General features: G+C 47.5%; 1 protein-coding gene across 2 annotated transcripts in view; it reads left to right on the top strand.

Moving 5' to 3' along the window:
- Nucleotides 1–16,053, top strand: part of NCK1 (NCK adaptor protein 1) — a 179,808-nt gene that overhangs the window by 137,758 nt on the left and 25,997 nt on the right. The window lies entirely within an intron of this gene.

The raw sequence follows: 16,053 nt of genomic DNA, 5'->3' as shown, positions 1-16,053 counted from the left end.
TGGGCGGCTTCTGTGGCGCCACTGTTAGCACACAGTCAGGTGGGCAACTTCTGGGGTGCCACAGTGAGCAGCCAGTCAGGTGAGGGGCTTCTATGGCCCCGCTGACTGCAGCCAGTCAGGTGGGCAGCGTCTGTGGTGCCGTGTTGAGCAGCCAGTCAGGTGGGCGGCTTTTGGGGCCCTGTTGCTGGCAGCCAGTCAGGCAGGCGGCTTCCATGGTGCCACTGTTTCAGTAATTTTCTTTTCACCTGTTTCAGTAAGGCTACTTTCACATTAGCACCGTGCACTGCACATCGCAATGCGACGTTGCAGCGCACCAACGCATACTGTGCAAGCGCCGCACAACGGGGGCAGCGGATGCTGTTTTTCAACGCATCCGCTGCCCCATTGTGAGGTGCGGGGAGGCGGGGGCGGAGTTCCGGCCGCGCATGTGCGGTCGGAAAAGACGGGAACGATACACCAAAAAACGTTACAAGCAACGTTTTTTGGTGGCGACGGTCCGACGCAACCGTCGCACGACGGTTGCGACGTGTGGCAATGCGTCGCACTGCGTCGCTAATGCAAGTCAATGGAGAAAAAACGCATCCTGCAAGCAATTTTGCAGGATGCGTTTTTTCTCCAAAACGACGCATAGCGACGTGCAGTGCGCGACGCTAGTGTGAAAGTAGCCTTACTCTCACCCTGGTAAAGGGAAGGACAAACAACGATCTTTAAGGAAAGGTTAAAAAAATTAATTGGTCCTGAGCGGGGGGGTCTAAATATTGTGGTGATTAAATAGAAAACCAACCTAACGCTCAGGCACCTACACGAAAGTTGGGATATGAAAGCCAAAAAGCCGACCCCACTCTGCTCCATCTGCTGAGCGTAAGTGTGCGTTTCCTGCAGTCACACCGGGATAAGGTGCGGCGCCTCCTCCCAGCTTGTGTTATGGCGGCTTCTCAGCAGCACAGGCCATTAATGCCGCTGTGCTCCGGTACTTCTAGTCAGACCGGCGACACTTAGAACAATGCTGGGTCACAAGGCTCCGGAGGGAAATGATGTGAAGTCCGCCCTCCTGGCAGGATTAAGAGGCACAGAGAAGGGGTTAAGCAGGTTGTGTCTTTCTCTTTTGGGATTAAGAGCTTTCTGCTTCTTCCAGGTCACAGTAACACAGAGCTGCGGTCGGAAGTTGTACCCAGATTAGTATTGTATGGCCCCGTCTACACATTTCATGGCAGCTGCTAAAATTTACCGAATGATGAAATTCTCCCGACTTCTGATCAGTTCAGAGACCTCCATAGTCACTAACGAGTGGTCAGAACTGTGCGCTGTGGACACAATGGCCGTGCCAGATCTGCGATGAGGAAGCAGACTGGAATTAATATCTGGAGTTAATGGGGGTTTTGTTTTGCAACCTGTAAAGAAGTGAGAAAAGTAGTGATGAGGCTGAGCCTGTATTCATCCAGATTACACTGGTAGCCACTGATGAGAAATCATTGCCACCAATTTCTTGACTGCTAATAAGGGTTTACATTTTTTTAACCCTATAAATCACAGTATATATGAGAAGTTCTACAACTTTCTAACCGTCACACATTGAAATTTCCATCGCTACGACGTTACGATTCGTGACGTTCTAGCGATATCGTTACGATATTGCTGTGTCTGACACGCTACTGCGATCAGACACCCTGCTGAGAATCGTACGTCGTAGCAGATCGTTTGGAACTTTCTTTCGTCGCTTGATCACCCGCTGACATCGCTGGATCGTTGTGTGTGACAGCGATCCAGCGATGTCTTCGCTTGTAACCAGGGTAAACATCGGGTAACTAAGCGCAGGGCCGCGTTTAGTAACCCGATGTTTACCCTGGTTACCAGCGTAAACGTAAAAAAACAAACCGTACATACTCACCAGTCGGTGTCCTTCAGGTCCCTTGCCGTCTGCTTCCTGCTCTGAGTGCCGGCCGGAAAGTGAGAGCAGATCGCAGCGGTGCTGCGCTCTGCTCACTGTACGGCTGCACTCAGAGCAGGAAGCAGACGGCAAGGGACCTGAAGGACACCGACTGGTGAGTATGTACGGTTTGTTTTTTTACGTTTACGCTGGTAACCAGGGTAAACATCGGGTTACTAAGCGCGGCCCTGCACTTAGTTACCCGATGTTTACCCTGGTTACCCGGGGACTTCGGCATCGCTCCAGCGCCGTGATTGCAACGTGTGACCGCAGTCTACGACGCTGGAGCGATGAGTATACGACGCTGCGACGTCACGAATCGTGCCGTCGCAGCGATGAAAATTTCAATGTGTGACGGTACGCTAACATATTTTTCTTTAATTCTTTGCCATTTTCCAAAGGTTTGTTTGCTTTCTGACTGCACACACATACGTTGCCAGTCCTGTTCTCATTGATGCATTGTCACCAGTCTGTGCAGTGCTTGGGCCTCCATACTCATTAGATGAAAGTTGGTCAGCCCCACTGGGAAAGTTTTTGTTCTGTGTACTTTCCCACCATGCGTCCATCTTGACATACTGTTCTCATTCACTAAAGGTACCGTCACACTAAGCAACGTCGCCAGCGATCTGTGACGTTGCAGCGTCCTAGGGAGCGATATCGCTGTATTTGACACGCAGCAGCGATCAGAATCCCGCTGTGAAATTGCTGGTCGCTGCTAGAAGGTCTGCACATTATTTGGTCGCTAGGTCGCCATGTATCGCCGTGTTTGACAGCAAAAGCAACCATACCAGCGATATTTTACACTGGTAACCAGGGTAAACATCGGGTTACTAAGCGCAGGGCCGCGCTTAGTAACCCGATGTTTACCCTGGTTACCAGCGTAAAAGTTAAAAAAACAAACAGCACATACTCACCAGCGCGTCCCCCAGCCTCTGCTTCCTGACACTGACTGATCGCCGGCCCTAAACTGAAAGTGAAAGCACAGCGGTGACGTCACCGCTCTGCTGTTAGGGCCGGAGCTCAGTCAGTGTCAGGAAGCAGAGGCTGGGGGACACGCAGGTGAGCATGTACTGTTTGTTTTTTTAACTTTTACGCTGGTAACCAGGGTAAACATCGGGTTACTAAGCGCGGCCCTGCGCTTAGCAACCCGATGCTTACCCTGGTTACCCGGGGACCTCGGCATCGTTGGTCGCTGGAGAGCTGTCTGTGTGACAGCTCTCCAGCGACCAAACAGCGACGCTGCAGCGATCTGCATCGCTGTCGCTATCGCTGCAGCGTCGCTTAATGTGACGGTACCTTAACTCCCAGCTAACACATCTGCATACCCCCATCCACCACACTTCCAACGCTCCCACCTCTCTATACTGTGCCCTCTTACACTTTGTGCCAGCTGCACACTGCCTCCACCATACTGTGCCTGCTCCTCAAGGCCCCGTCTCACTAAGCGATTTACCAACGATCACGACCAGCGATATGACCTGGCCGTGATCGTTGGTAAGTCGCTGTGTGGTCGCTGGGGAGCTGTCACACAGACCGCTCTCCCCAGCGACCAACGATCAGGGGAACGACTTCGGCATCGTTGAAACTGTCTTCAACGATGCCGAAGTCCCCCTGCAGCACCCGGGTAACCAGGGTAAACATCGGGTTACTAAGCGCAGGGCCGCGCTTAGTAACCCGATGTTTACCCTGGTTACCAAAAAAAACAAACAGTACATACTCGCCTTTCGGTGTCCAGGTCCCTTGCCGTCTGCTTCCTGCTCTGACTGAGATCCGGCCATACAGTGAGAGCAGAGCGCAGCGGTGACGTCACTGCTGTGCTCTCACTTCTCACTGTACGGCCGGCAGTCAGTGAGAGCAGGAAGCAGACGGCAAGGGACCTGACGGACATCAGAAGGCGAGTATGTACTGTTTGTTTTTTTTTACATTTACGCTGGTAACCAGGGTAAACATCGGGTTACTAAGCGCGGCCCTGCGCTTAGTAACCCGATGTTTACCCTGGTTACCAGTGAAGACATCGCTGGATCGGTGTCACACACACCGATTCAGCAATGTCAGCGGGGCCTCAACGACCAAAAAAAGGTCCAGGCCATTCCGACACGACCAGCGATCTCGCAGCAGGGGCCTGATCGCTGGTACGTGTCACACATAGCGAGATCGCTATGGAGGTCGCTGTTGCGTCACAAAACTTGTGACTCAGCAGCGATCTCGCTAGCGATCTCGCTATGTGAGACGGGGCCTTCACACTAACACCCCCTTATCGACCAGAAACATCCACCATCCCACTTCTCCATATTGTCTACCCATGCTCCCACTTCTCCATTCTGTCCCCATCCACGTTCCTACTTCTCCATACTCTCCCCCGCCACTTTTTCATCTTTGTACTGCACCCTCTCACACTTTTCACCATCTGCAAACTGTTTTCACCATACTTTGCTTTCCAACACCCTACATTTACAATTAAGGTCCCTACAATCTTGGGCTCCATAGATCGATTACCTTCCTCGCCTTTATGTTGCCACAGGCTGAGGTGTGCCAGCGGCGGGCTGAGGTGTGCCAGCGGCGGGCTGAGGTGTGCCAGCGGCGGGCTGAGGTGTGCTGGGAGCTGATAAGCCCTTTTCTGCCCATGTTTTGGGAGGCTTGTCTTCTAACATATTCGCACTTGAGATATGCCAATACAATTGAATGTAGAAAGGGAACCTGTCTACTACCAGTAGACACTATCTCCTGGTGGGATAGTGAATAACTTCTGCATAGCTGGGGATCAGATTGGTGGGACCCCACCGCTCCTGAGAACGGCCTCTGAGGAGCCCTGTCTGATTAGAGCTTAGGTGAAGCATGTGGTGCTCTGATCCATTAATTTTCAGTGTGACCGTCGGAGATTGCCAAGCTTTGCCTTCTGCTGGGCTTCAGCACGCCCGTTAAGAGTGAAGGTGCGCATGCCCAATCTCTATTCAGATGGGGGGCTCTTCAGTCCCTGGTTCTCAGGATTGGTGGGGACCCAGCAATATGGAATTTATCCCCTATGCTATGAATCGGGAATTGCTTAAAAAGGGGTACAATTTCTTTAAAACTAAGCCACAGTCTAAAGACCCCCATTCATACTGGATAAAAGTTGGCATAACGCACTGTTTGGTGGGACTGGTCAATCATCTGATGGGTATAGAGGCGTCATGATCATCCCATATGGATCTGGTAGCTAAAACATAAACCACAGACTCTTGTTTTCAGTGATGCCCTGCTGACATTGGGGTCTGCTAGCGACTTCTTCCTCTCTAACCAGTGGAAAGACGTTAACGTTTGGCTAAAGCGAGCGCTAATATGTACGGTGCGATCAAACTAGTGTTGGATGGGCTGACAATCCATCTCATGTGTATGTCCAGCTTGAGTCTAGTTTGTCATTTTCCTGGCTTGTAGATTATTATTTATATTTTTTTTGGAGTGGGGTTTGTTAACTTAGGTTGCTCGTACACCCTAGATCAAAGTTTGTGTTTTCAGTGGGGTGAGCGGAGTAAGCCTCTGATTTACAGGTCTGGCTGCTGATCGCGGCCCCACATAGATCTGATGGGGCAGAGGAGGTATTTAGGCCACTTTTGGTGATTGGTGGAGGGGGGGTGGTTGGCCAACTTTAATCTGAGGTGTATGGTGAGTTGTATTCAGATTCTGGGTTTCAGCCCTTTTCCTTTCAGGGCGTGCATGGAAAGGAAAAGTGCAGCACCACTACGCTTTTGGTCATCATTCCTCACGGCGCACGTCTATGAATGTGCTACTGGTAGAATTTTCTTTTTATTATTGCTCTGTAATGAGCACAAAAATATAACAAGTAGTAAAGAATGGAAATAACCTCATCTGTTACTTCTAACTTGTTTATCTTGGTAACAGGAAGCATCTGCTGGCTGCAGGAAAGGAGTTACAATGTGGCATCCCTCAGCTGGGACAATGCATGGCCCCTGATTGAGAGAGGACTCCATTATCACAGTAGATTTCCTCCCTGATGTTTGAATCATCAGTATGGACTCATAATGGAGAAAACTGGGGCGAACACTCAAAATAGAGATCACGGAAATTAAATTTTTTAATCTTTATCCATTGTAAGCCACCTCCAGTTTGATGGCCCAGGATTGTGGGTCACTGAAGCTCTAGTACATGAGGACTCCTATATGCAGACAGAGTGGTGTGTTTCCCCCCAGCATCTTGTGTATTTTTTTTTCTGTGAATTAGGTTTCAGGTCAATAAAAGAAGTAATTAAAATGAGGGGAAACTGTCTACTGGGACCCGGAGTTTTAAGGGAATGTGTTATGTTCGTAAATTATAGAAATTGCTTGTAAAAACAAGGAACTTTTGCAATTAACTTCATAGTAAAAATGCTCGCTGTGCTCAAGAACAGAAGACTTTTCAATTGCCCAATTTACAACTACAGTAGTGGCCTGTTTTACCTGCTACCTGTGCAGTGGCCGCTGTCCTGGGCAAAGAGCTGAAGCTTACAAGCTGTTAGGTAACCATCTTGCAGACGCTGCTTTGAAGCTGGATTCTGCTTTCCTGTTGCTGCAGGAGCAAAGCTTCTTCTGCTAGCAATATTGGAGAGCGGACATTTAAGGCTAGTGACTCAGCCATGGTGCCGGCCCGAACTGTCAATCTTCAGGAGCGCATTGGCTATCAGGAACCTGGAAGCTGAGAAGTGGTGGGCTCCTAAAGAGCAAACGTGAGACAACCCCTTAAAGCAAATTAGGTGGCATTTCTGCCCCTTTTTCCGTAGAGAAATGGCACCGAAAAACTATACAAGTGAATCTTATGTCTCTTGATATGTTAAAGTGCCGTAATATTTTCATTAACTGCTTTGAGGCTGTGTTGTGTTTCTTCTTTTTTGTCCACTATTTAAAAAAATTTAAAAAAAACAAGAAACCCAGCAAAAACATGGCTGTTACTGCGGTTTAGGAAAATCTCATTAACATGATGCATTACTAATGCATTTGTATGAACATAATCTAAGGGCAGGGCTAAAAACCAGCTCACTCTTACTGCGGCTACTGCAATCCTCAGCATGGAGAAAGCCACTCCTGCCCGACGTGGCACATCTTGGCCTAAGTCTAGGGCTGCAGTGCGACAAGAAGATCGAAAAATGTTTGTGTCCCCGCGGCTGCATGTCTCGCGGTTAACAAACGGGCAATCCCTGCATGTGTGCCGGCTGTCAAGCAGACATTCAGCTGCAGGGACTCAAACATATTATTTGTGCACACCGAAGACACTCTGTTAGCACACGAGCATGCTCAGATAACACCTTATCCGAGCACGTTCGCTCATCACTAGTCACCATGTGACTCATAAAATATCCTATCTTTTTTATTTTTGGCCTCAAGTTGCACGCGACTTTGTCTCTATAAACATAAATATAAGCTCCAAATTGGTAATCTTTTTTTGGTTGCACTGCACATGTCAGTCTTGCCCTAGTGGTTAGCATGACCCTCCCAATATTAGATGATTTCAATGGAAGCTTGCAGAGTGACCATATATTTTAGAAAATGGCAGGAGAGGCCGAATCCTGACAATGTGTGTGTGTTTTGCATGTCTCATAGTGCAGGGATCTATTACACGTAAATCATACAAATCCTCTTGATTTTGGGGGAGTCCAGGGGAAAAGCTATCTACTTCGTTTCGTTCTGTCTCCACCACTTTTCAATCATTAGAATACATTTGCCATGCAAAATGAAATGGGATTTTTGCATTTCCAAACAAAGCAAAGACCCTGGTGGAATCACTTACGTTTGATCCGTCGTTTCCAAATCTTCATTTACCCTTGGAACACTCATGCTCACTGCTTTTTGCTTAAAGAAAAAAAATTAAACTAATTTACCAATGTACACATCAGCCCAGGTGAGGAGAGTGTCTTACAGACCCTCGACTTTTGTGGTGGACATAGCTGCAAGGGAAGTGTCAATAGGATGCATAGCACTGGCTTCTAGGCCTGGCCAGGCTCCATACTTTGGTATCTCCCCATTTGTCCTCCTGGCTCCATCCTTTGGTATCTCCCCATTTGTCCTCCTGGCTCCATCCTTTGGTATCTCCCCATTTGTCCTCCTGGTTCCATCCTTGGGACTACCAGATCCGTTTCGCCTCATTTTATGCTCAGTGAGAAATGGATCATTGCACCTGACTCGTCTTGTTATGTCCTGTGCACTGACCAGGCCGAGCTGATATGGGTGATCACAGGAAGATGGAAAAACGAAACCGGTGGCACGACCAACCTCAAGATCTGCAAGTTGGTACCTCAACAGGACAAGTTGTTCTTTTTGGCCAAGTTAAAGTTAGACCTGACTTTTCTAACTAATGCAGTTTAAACTTTCTGCTCTGTCACAATTGTTTCTTATAGTTGAGTTAGTCGGACAGGTTTACAGTTCTAAAATGGCACAGGGCGATTTGTCTCAATGCCTGAAATATCAGGTAATTATCGAGGAAGAGATGGAGGAGCGATTCACAGATTTATATTGATGCATCTACAGCTGGGTTTAGCTGCACACAGCATTTCCGATCGCTTGTGCTATACATATCGGTTCATCAGCCCTGCTCTGTATAATGAAAATTACGTTCTCCTATGAACGCCAACTAAACAATGGCTTTCACACGAGTATCATAATGACAGGCACGGGTCATCATAGCAGTGCACATCATGGGCGCCTTGCCTGTGCATGTTAAATGCTGCTGTCAAGAATTGACCACTGGATAGATGCCGCTGTGAAAGGCACATGATGGCTGATTAAATCCGCCATCACCTGCTGGAAAAGATGCGGGTTCGTCATGCGAGTTTGCATCATGGTCCGTTAGCTGGCATATGACAGATCGGTATGTCATGTCAGTAAGGGGTTAAAGCAGATGTGCACAAGCTTATTTAGCCTGAGGCCTACATTGTCCTCTCTTTCTACTTTAGGGGGTCACAAACTTAAACTGCTTTATGTTGTACTAATATGCCACTGGTGCTCAAGAGGTGGCTATTTAATTAATTTGTTATATATAATCACGTCTAGAATTGGTCATTATTCCGCAGCTACTGCTGTTCAGGTCCTATTAGGGTATGTTTCCACGGTCCGTAAACCCTGCGGGTTTAACTCTGCGTTCATCCGCAGCGTCAAACCCGCAGCGGCCAGATGTTACGGATGTTGCGGAGGCGCACCTGCAGCGCATCTTTCGAGACTGCAGCATGTCAAATTATCTTGCAGAGACGCTCCGTCCAATGTATTGGGCGCGATGATTCCGCTCGGTTCAGTGAACGGAATCACCTGTGCCCAAAAGCCGGCAGCTCTTTGGATGCAGCGGACATGTGCTGCTTTCAAAGCGCTGCCGGTTCTTGACCGTGGAAACATACTCTTAAGTGGTACCCACACTACTCATATATCAGACACATGCAGCACACATACATCGCTCACATATCAGACACATGCAGTACACATACACCGCTCACATATCTGACACATGCAGCACACAGACACTGCTCACATATCAGACACATGCAGCACACATACACCGCTCGCATATCAGGCACATGCAGCACACATACACCGCTCACATATCTGACTCATGCAGCACACACACTGCTCACATATCAGACACATGCAGTACACATACACCGCTCACATATCTGACACATGCAGCACACAGACACTGCTCACATATCAGACACATGCAGCTTACAGACACAGCTCACATCCGTCACATGCAGCACACATACACCGCTCACATATCAGACACATGCAGCACACAGACACTAGTCACATATCATGCACATGCAGCACACATGCACTGCTCACATATCAGGCACATGCAGCACACATGCACTGCTCACATATCAGGCACATGCAGCACACATACACTGCTCACATATCAGACACATGCAGCACACATACACTTCTCACATATCAGACACATGCAGTACACATACACCGCTCACATATCTGACACATGGAGTACACATACACCGCTCACATATCTGACACATGCAGCACACATACACTAGTCACATATCAGACACATGCAGCGCACATACACTAGTCACATATCAGACACATGCAGCTTACAGACACTGCTCACTTATCCGTCACATGCAGCACACATACACCGCTCACATATCAGACACATGCAGCACACAGACACTGCTCACATATCAGGCACATGCAGCACACCTACACTACTCACATATCAGACACATGCAGCACACATACACTGCTCACATATCAGACACATGCAGCACACCTACACTACTCACATATCGGGCACATGCAGTACACACTGCTCACATATCAGGCACCTGCAGCACACACTGCACACATATCAGGCATATGCAGCACACATACACCGCTCACATATCTGACTCATGCAGCACACAGACACTGCTCACATATCAAACACATGCAGCACACACTGCTCACATGCAGCACACCGACACTGCTCATATATCAGACACATGCAGCACACACTGCTCACATGCAGCACACCGACACTGCTCACATATCAGACACACGCAGCACACACTGCACACATGCAGCACACCGACACTGCTCACATATCAGACACATGCAGCACACACTGCTCACATGCAGCACACACTGCTCACATGCAGCACACCGACACTGCTCACATATCAGACACATGCAGCACACACTGCACACATATCAGACACATGGAACAGCACATACACCGCTCACGTATCACACGTGCAGCACACATACATCGCTCATATATCAGACAAATGCAGCACATACACACATCACTCACAGATCATACATGCAGCACATACACACACAGATCATGCATGCAGCACTCTTACACCGCTCACATATCTGACACATGCAGCGCATACACACACTGCTCACATATCAGAGACATGCACACAGTATTCCACGCACTGTCGGCGCTAGTTATGCCATGAGAGCCCTGCCGCTAACACTCTCTCACTTTTCTGGATGTAACTGGCGCTCGGAGGAAGTCAGCGCAGCAGCAGCTCTCACTTCTCCCGGTTGTCAGTTTCATCCTAAGGAGGTAACACTGAAGTGGACGCTGATTGGCTGCAGGGATCACATGGCGTAACATCATGGGATCCCCAGGAGTCCCAGCGCTGACATTGCTGGAATGGCCCTGGGACTGGAGGTGAGTACAGGCTGTTATTATTTTACAGCGGGAAATATAACAATTGGTAGGAGCCTGTAGTAACCAATGAGCGCTCCCCTCTGCATGGAAGGAAAGGGCTGATTGGTTACTGAGTAGCTCACTAGCTGCCGGCCCCCAGCGTTCACTGGACTGACACAGAAACTGCTGATTGCAAGGGTTTGTGATCAGCTGATTCTGGTGAGTTCTGAATGGGCTGCACCAGGAGCAGGGAGAATGAAAATCGCCCACATCCAGCATTTTGCTTTTGTTCCATTCACTTGAAAAATGAATTATATTATCAGAACCCCCATAAATCTTTATATTTTTCTAATTTTGAATAATTGCTTTCATTGAACACTAAATTAACCCTTGAAATGTGATCACAGCCGAAGGCTCTAGGATGGACTATTGGTCTATGTACAGTATCTATCTATCTACTTATCTGTCATCTATCTGATCTATCTACAGTATCTATCGTATCTATATATCTACTTATCTACTATCATCTATCTGATCCATCTACTGTATCTATAGCTTTCAATTTACTCCTATCTATCTATCTATCTATCTATCTATCTATCTATCTATCTATCTATCTATCTATCTATCTATCTATCTATCTATCTATCGTTGTATTTTCCAGATATCCAGATTCTTACATACTTGAAAATCATAACCCCTCCACCAAATTGTTCCTTTGGCTTGCTAGTCTGTTCACCCCAGTGTCACCACAATGTCAGAAGGACATGAGAAACTTCTGTCCTTTTAATCCCCAAGGCTGGGTGCAGAAGTTCACGTCTTCTCAGCCTACAGCTCAAGTGGAACATTGAAGATTCCCATAATCAAATCTTGATTTAGGAAAACCTCCTAATGTCAAATTCAGATGTAGAGACAACATAGTAATGTCTTCCGGGGAACATCACGGGCTTTATAAATGCAATGTCTTCCTTACAGCTGTCTACCTAGTAGTTTGCTGCCATTGTAATAAATATTATAAGTTTTACAATTTTTACATTTATTAATAGTTGATAACCAGTCAGAGCCCCGGCGATCAGACAGTTTCCCCTTATTCTATGGATGTGGGATAGTTTATAAACTTGGTACAAACCTTTTAACTCTAATCCCAGCTGTTAAGCTCCTTATTATTGACAGTGGCGACTAAGTATTTAGACAGATGGAGGGGACTCCTTCTCTTGACCCTTCCGTGACCTCACAACACAATTGCTGGGTGGTGATGGGTTTCAATGGCATCCGGGGCTGTGACTATGTCCCCCCAGTTCTGCCATAATTAGACCCTTACAGAAAATTGAAGGGCATTAGATCAAAATCCTCTATAAAACACTAAAATGCTGCGGTTAGTCCTTTGCAGTCAAAGATGACCATGTCTTCTGGGTTTAGAGGAGGATCAGTGGCTGTGGGTTCGGAGATGACTGAGGTCATTCCTGGCACTGAAGGTTTGCCTTCATTTGTTACATAAGTAAGTAGATGTGGTACTACTTGTGCGCAGCTCGCTTTCTTTTTGCCTCAAAGATTCTCCCATCTTCAGGTGCATATGCTCATGAGCTCATCCTGCCTTGTCAAGCTGGACGCTCCAGGGCAAGCTTCTCCCAATCATTGATGTCAACACCCAGGTTTTTGAGAGACACTTTAAGGCAGTCTTTGTAATGTTTTTTCTGCCACCTGACTGCTCGCTTTCCCCGAGACCGTTCTCCGTACAGCAGTTATTTAGGCAATCTGCTGTCTGGCAACCTGAACACAGGTCCAGCCCACCTGCTTGGGCTTTCAGCAGAAGAGTGTAAATGCTGCAGAGCCCAGATTGTTCAAGGATTGCCATGATGGGGACATTGCCTTGCCACCTGATGTGGAGAAGTCTGCGGCGACAGCTCAGGTGAAAGTGATCAAGCTGTTTGGCATGCCGGCTGTAGACAGTTCATGTCTCACTGGCATAGAGAAGTGTGTTAAATACCACCGAGCAGTAGACCTTTGGCATGGTGATAAGGCTGAGTCCCATTCATTCTCAATACGTTCTTGGGCAGTATCCCAAAGGCGATGCTGGCTTTGGCAATTCTGTTGATGACCTCCGCATCTATGGTTACTACATGGGAGAATGTACTTTCCAGGTATGTAAAGTTGTTAACTACTTTGAGGTTTTGCTCCTTCCACTTAATACGTGGCTGCTGGTATGCTTTTCCTGGAGCAGGTTGGTACATAACTTTTGGTCTTTCTAGTACTGATAGCAAGACGAAAGTTGTTGCAATCTTTTGAAAAGTAGTCCATTTTATGTTCTGTGCTGGCGTTGAGTGCGCAGTCATCCGCAAACAAGAAGTCACGGATAACAGTCTAATGCACCTTTGTAAGAACCTTCAGGCATCTTTGGTTGAACAGCTTGCAGTCGGTCCTGTACCTGACATGGATTCTGCCTTTGCAGTGGCTAAAGACATCTCTCAACGTGGCAGAAAATAGCATACTGAACAGAGATGGGGCAAGTACATGGCCTTGTTTTAATCATTTGTAATTGGGAAGGCCTCCTATTTGTCTCTATCATTCAGGACCTTTACCATCATACCATCATGGAGCTGCCGGACGATTGTGAACTTGATCGGGCAGCTAAACTTTGTCATGATTTTCCACAGGCCGTCTCTGCTGATTGTGTCAAAAGCCTTGATGAAGTTGGCAAATGTCACGAAAAGGTCACTACATTACTCATGGCACTTTTCCTCGAGTTGACGTCCACAAAGATCCTATCTGCCGTCTTTCGTTCAGCATGGAAGCCTCACTGGCTTTGGGGTAGAAGACCTTGCTCACTGTGGTGGAGGAGGCGGTTGAGCAAGAGGCTAGCTAGAATCTTCCCAGCAGTGTAGTTATGTAATAGTAATCGCAAGATTGGCAGTTCTTTTTTTCTTTTTTTTTTAATTGTAGATGTGGGTTATGCTGGCATCTTTCAGCTGTTGCGGAACCTGTTCCTTTTTTTCACATGGAATCGAATAGTTTAGTCATCATTTGTATCAGGACAGGGCTTCCAGCTTTGTATACCTTGGCAGCTACAGCATCATTTTCTGGTTCTTTGCCACAGGAAAGACTTAATCTTCACTAGGAAGAACATCGAGGTCCTTGTTGATTTCTACCTGGGGCAGGTGAGCCTCGTCGTTGATAATGGCAGAGTGATTAAGAGCACTGTTGAAGTGCTCACCCCACTGTTCCAGAATCTGTTTTTTTCTGTCAGCATTTAGAGACGGGGAGTTGGATAATTTGGGTCAATGGTACATCCTTTAGCGCAACATAGAAGCGTTTGAGATCATGGCTGTCTGCATAGCCCTGGATTTTGTCCGCTTTCTTGATAAACCTGCTGCCCTGTATCATGCATAGCTATATCTGTACCTTTCTTTTTGTGCTGATTAATTCATCCTTCTTGACTAGCGACATGGGGTCACTTTGATGCCCTTTGTACGGCTGATGTTTCTCTTCTAGAAGTACCTTTTATTTTTTCGTCGTTTTCATCGAACCAATCTTGGTTACTTCGTTATGCTGGTCCAATATGCTCGAGTGCAGTATTGAAAATACTTGTAGCATCTTTAAAAATCGTACTCTGTTCTTCAACACCGGTCTTGTTTGCCTGCGATGTGTCTGACAGTCTACCATCAAGGTGATTGGCAAATTCCCCTGCAACGTTTCTGCTTTGGAGCTTGGAGACATTCAGTTGGTCTGTAGTCTTCAGCCCTTGGGGTCTTCTCGATGACAGAATGGGAAGCATGCACTTGGACACAAAGAGGCGACAGTCAGTCCAGCAGTCGGTACCACACATGGCTCTCATTACTCTAAAACCCATCCTATCTCTGTTCCTGGCAATGACATAGTTGGTGAGATGCCAGTGTCTCAGGCATGGGTGCATGCATTTTGTCTTCCCGCAAGTAGGTAGAAAGAACAGTGTATTGGTTATGACAAGGTCATGTGTGGCACACGTCTTAGCCGCTTAACGACCACCGATACGCCTTTTAACGACGGCAGTTAAAGGGTACTTATTCCTCAGCATCACTTCTTAATGATGCTGAGAAATAAGGGTATCTCACTCCCCAGCGTCATAAAATCTCTAGGGTCTTGGCTACTAAGGGTAGCGGAGACCCCGGACAACATGATTCGGGTCGGTTTTTACCATCCCCAGTCTTGTGATCGCCGTTATTCACCGAATAATGGCTACTTAAAAAAAGTCCAATTTCCCATTTTTTCTCTCTCCTCTGATATGATTTAGCGTACCAGAGGAGAGAGAAATGGGGTCCCCCGAGCCCTGCAACCCCCCTCCGGTACCTCTGGTGTCCCTGGGCCCTCCAGCTCTTGTCTCCTGGCCCTCAGAGTCTTCTAGGAAGAAAATGGTGAGCGCAGTGCGCGCGCCTAGAACTGCCAGCCGCCACCCGGCAACAATAAATTTTTCCTATTGGTTCATTTTGATCACTATGATAGGGTCTATCACAGTGATCAAAATAGAAAAAAATGTAAATCAAACCCCCCTTTATCACCCCTTAGTTAGGTAAAAATAATAAACTAAAAGTATTTTTTTCTGTTAGGGTTGGGGCTAGCCTTAGGGTTGGGTTTAGAGCTAAGGTTAGGGTTGGGGTTAGAGCTAAGGTTGGGGTAGGCTAGGGTTAGGGTTGTGGCTAGGGTTAGGGCAGGGGTTAGGGCTGGGGTTAGGGTTGGGTCTGAGGTTAGCATTGGGGCTGGGGTTAAGGTTGGGGTTAGGGTTGGGGCTGGGGTTAGGGTTGGGGCTGGGGTTGAGGTTAGCGTTTGGGCTGAGGTTGGGGCTCGGGTTAATGTTGGGGTTAGGGTTACGGATGGGGTTAGGGTTACAGATGGGGTTAGGGTTGGGGCTTGAGTTGTGTTGGGGTGTTAGGGTTGGGGTGTTAGGGTTAGGGCAGTGTTGGGGTCAGAGTTGGGGTTAGGGCTGTGGTAGGGTTGGAGTTAAGGTACCGTCACACTCAGCGGCGATATAGACAACAAGCCGA

This window comes from Ranitomeya variabilis, chromosome 2 (assembly GCF_051348905.1).
Source record: "Ranitomeya variabilis isolate aRanVar5 chromosome 2, aRanVar5.hap1, whole genome shotgun sequence".
Lineage (NCBI taxonomy): Eukaryota > Metazoa > Chordata > Amphibia > Anura > Dendrobatidae > Ranitomeya > Ranitomeya variabilis.
Note: the sequence above shows the minus strand (reverse complement) of the source record. Positions and strands in the feature narration are given on the sequence as shown.